The following is a 3,591-nucleotide window of genomic DNA, read 5'->3' as shown; positions in this document are numbered from 1 at the left end:
TGTATGATACAAATGGAATGACATAAAAACCCTTGAATGACGTAGGATGTAAATAGAAGAACATAAAAGCCCTTGAATGACGTAGGATGCAAATAGAATGACATTAAATCCCTTGAATGATGTAGGATGTAAATAGAAGGATATAAAAACCCTTGAATGTTGTAGGATTCAAATAGAATGACATAGAAGCTCTTGAATGATGTAGGATGTAAACAGAATGACATAAAACCCCTCGAATGATGTAGTATGCAAATAGAATAACATAAAAGCTCTTGAATAATGTAGGATGTAAATAGAATGACATGAAAACCCTTGAATGACATAGGATGCAAATAGAATGACATGGAAAAACCCTTTAATGTTGTAGGATGCAAATAGAATGAGAGACACAAAAGAGGAAAAATAAAGAAAGAAACTAAACTTAAGGAAAATTCACAATAAATTTTGGATAGTCTCGATATCTAAGGAATAAAGCACAAAAAATGTCTGGGTATGGTTATGAATGAATAAGATTACCCAGGTATTACGTGATAGCATTCGTGCATAGCCACCTCGTTTATTCATGAGTGAGGTCTGTTTCCTTTTTTTTAATTTCTTTTATTTAAGACATTCGACAAAGATATTACTTCCTTACACAAGTTCTTTCCACAATAGTCTAATTCTTTGTACAGAAATTATGTGTGATAAATTCGTAAAGTATCTAAGTCTACGGACATAACCGCTTCGTTTCACAGGCAGAAACAGCTCCGTTTCAGGGAATCCCTTCTCACCCCCACCCCCTTCGGAGGCGGGGGGAAGGGGGGCGGAGGTATGATGAAACTCCATTATAAACCATCTCAGGGGTCCCCACTATAACCCTGCCAAGTTTCTGCCCGTCGGACCTGCCTTTTGGCCGTGATTAAATGACGGACGGACGGACAGACATAAGGCCCATTATAATAAGATATATGTATGTTGTTTTGTATGTGTGTGTTGCTTTTATAAAAATCTTTCCAAGGCACCTGCTAGATAATAATGATCATAATATTGCTGATGCTGTCATCATTAGCACGTCTAGATATCAAACATGAGAAGATAAGTAAAAAAATATTTGTTATCTTTTACCAAAGTTTAATTTATTCAGGAGTTTTGACTTTTGTTTACTGAAGAATAACAAAGTTTGGCGTTGAGGCACGTTCGGTTAGGGACACGAAGCGTGCAAAACATTAACGAGCAGTTTTGGAGGAAGACGAGTAGTATCTATCGAGTTTGTAGAAGGATCTCTTTTGGTTTAGCGAAGCACAATGGTATCGTTCATCCTTCTGATGCTGTTGGTGCAAATGTTCACCGTAAGTACATCAACCATTTACACATGTCTTTTAGGTTAAAGACGTTTTCCATTCTGACCAACAAATGCAAATGAGATAAAATATAATAAAAAAATACGTACAAAATATATAACGAGTGATAGAGGATGTAGCAACGTGTGGTGAATGAAATGATTTGCCTAAAATATATATAAAAAAAATATTTTAAGTCATATGCTTTTATGGTAAGTAGAAATTGTACATATGGTAAGTAAGCATAGGCTTTTATGGTAAGTAGGAATTGTACATATAGTAAGTAGGCATAGGCTTTTATTATAAGTAGGAATTGTACATATGGCAAGAAGTCGTAGGCTTTTATAGGAAGTAGGAATTGTACAGTTGACAAACAGGCATAAACTTCTATGGAAAGTAGGAATTGTACATATGGCAAGAAGTCGTAGGCTTTTATGGGAAGTAGGAATTGTGCATATGGCAAGAAGTCATTGGCTTCTATGGGAAGTAGGAATTGTACATATGACAAGAAATCATAGGCTTTTATGGGAGCTAGGAGTTGTACACATGAGAGGAAGTCATAGACGAGAAGTAGGAATAGTACAATATGTCAAAGGCACTCATTGAAGGCCTAACTCACACGAAACAACCAACCAACATTTCTCGCCTTCACCAGGATCGAAATATGAAGTTAGCAGAAGTTAGTCCCTGAAAAAATTCCTAAATTCATGACGGGCGAGAAAACAATGGTTCAGTTGAACTCAGCGTAATGAAGCATAACGTGTAGTACCAACACATTTTTTCGTGTGCGTAACTAAGGTCGCAGCTCTCTCGTCAATGGGAATTAAACGAGTATATGTAGATTGAGGTTCTCATGTCCGATCTACTAGTTTTCTATCATATAATTGTCTTTTAGAATTTATTCTTTTTACAAAAGAAAAAAAGGAGTTTCGACTGTCCTTTTTTTTGCTAGCAATGGACTGAGCAGATTCGTATTTCAAGCGTGTGATCACCATTTCTTCAAGATGGTGATTTATTACATTAAGGTTAATCAAACGCGGAATATTTTAGTTGTTTTCTTCTGACTGGGCTGGATAATTCCTCTTTGTTATTAGTTCCATTTACCTGTAAGTGAAGCAAAAGGATGTATTTGAAACTCATCTAATGCCATGAGTACATTAATGGTGTCTCTCTCTCTCTCTCTCTCTCTCTCTCTCTCTCTCTCTCTCTCTCTCTCTCTCTCTTTCATTCTTTATTCATTTTTGTTAAACTTTGCAAGCCTACTTTTTGACGACGTCGTTTATTTGCAGTTGTAAAAAAATATGAACATTTTCTTTATTCAGAAAAATCTTTATTTTCATGGACTACACAAATCATATATATATATATATTATATATATATATATATATATATATATATATATATATATATATATATTTATATATAAATATATGATCTGGAATCCACCCCAAATCTATAAGTAAACTTATAAGTCACCCGGCCACAAATGGTTAAATTAACCATAATTATTCTTTTTTTAGCAAACTACTACATCAGTATCCACTAAAGGGTAATAATATTGAGGGACAACTTAATAAATTTATCAAGTTTACTAAGGTTTAGCTCTTTATGATAAATATACTGAAATAGCCTTTTTGGACTGAGTTGGAGATCGCTAATTTAAATATCTCATTCCAGGTAAAGGTGGCATCAGGAGAGGACCAGAAACCAGGCAACCAAATCTTGACATCATCAACCGATGTAAACAACCCAATCCTGACATCATCGACTGATGTAAGCAACACAATCTTGACATCATCAGCCGATGTAAACAACCCAATCTTGTCATCATTGACTGATGTAAGTAACCCTGTCCTGACATCATCGACTGATGTAACTGGCCTAATTCAGACTTCATCAACTGATGTAAACAACTTGAATCTGACTTCAGCTGACTCAAACAAACCAATCCTGACTTCATCAGCCAACCTAACAGATCTATTTCTGACATCGTCAACTGATGTAAGCGATCCAATCCTGACTTCATCAACTGACATAAACGACCCAATCCAAACTCCATCAACTAACGTAAACGACACAATCCTGACATCATCAACCGACATAATTGACCTAATCCAGACTTCATCAACAGACGTAAACAACCCAATCTTGACATCTTCAACTGACATAAAAGACTCAATCCTGACATTGCCAACCGACGTAAACAGCCCAATCTGGACATCATCAACTGACGCAAACGACCTAATCCTGACTTCGTCAATAGACGTTGAT

At 35.8% G+C, this 3,591-nt stretch overlaps 1 protein-coding gene across 2 annotated transcripts in view; it reads left to right on the top strand.

The window, feature by feature from the left end:
- Positions 1-1,178: 1,178 nt before the first annotated feature.
- The window catches only part of LOC135201057 (protein SpAN-like), a 20,915-nt gene continuing 18,502 nt past the window's right edge, over positions 1,179-3,591 (top strand). For both annotated transcript variants that reach the window (XM_064229928.1, XM_064229920.1), the window contains exons 1-2: positions 1,179-1,328; positions 2,998-3,591. The exon at positions 2,998-3,591 is cut by the window's right edge and continues 612 nt beyond it. The gene's annotated coding sequence lies outside the window, so the exon portion shown is untranslated. The remainder of the gene's footprint in view (positions 1,329-2,997) is intronic.

This window comes from Macrobrachium nipponense, chromosome 23 (assembly GCF_015104395.2).
Source record: "Macrobrachium nipponense isolate FS-2020 chromosome 23, ASM1510439v2, whole genome shotgun sequence".
Classification (NCBI taxonomy): Eukaryota; Metazoa; Arthropoda; class Malacostraca; order Decapoda; family Palaemonidae; genus Macrobrachium; species Macrobrachium nipponense.
This window is presented reverse-complemented; position numbering and strand designations above follow the sequence as displayed.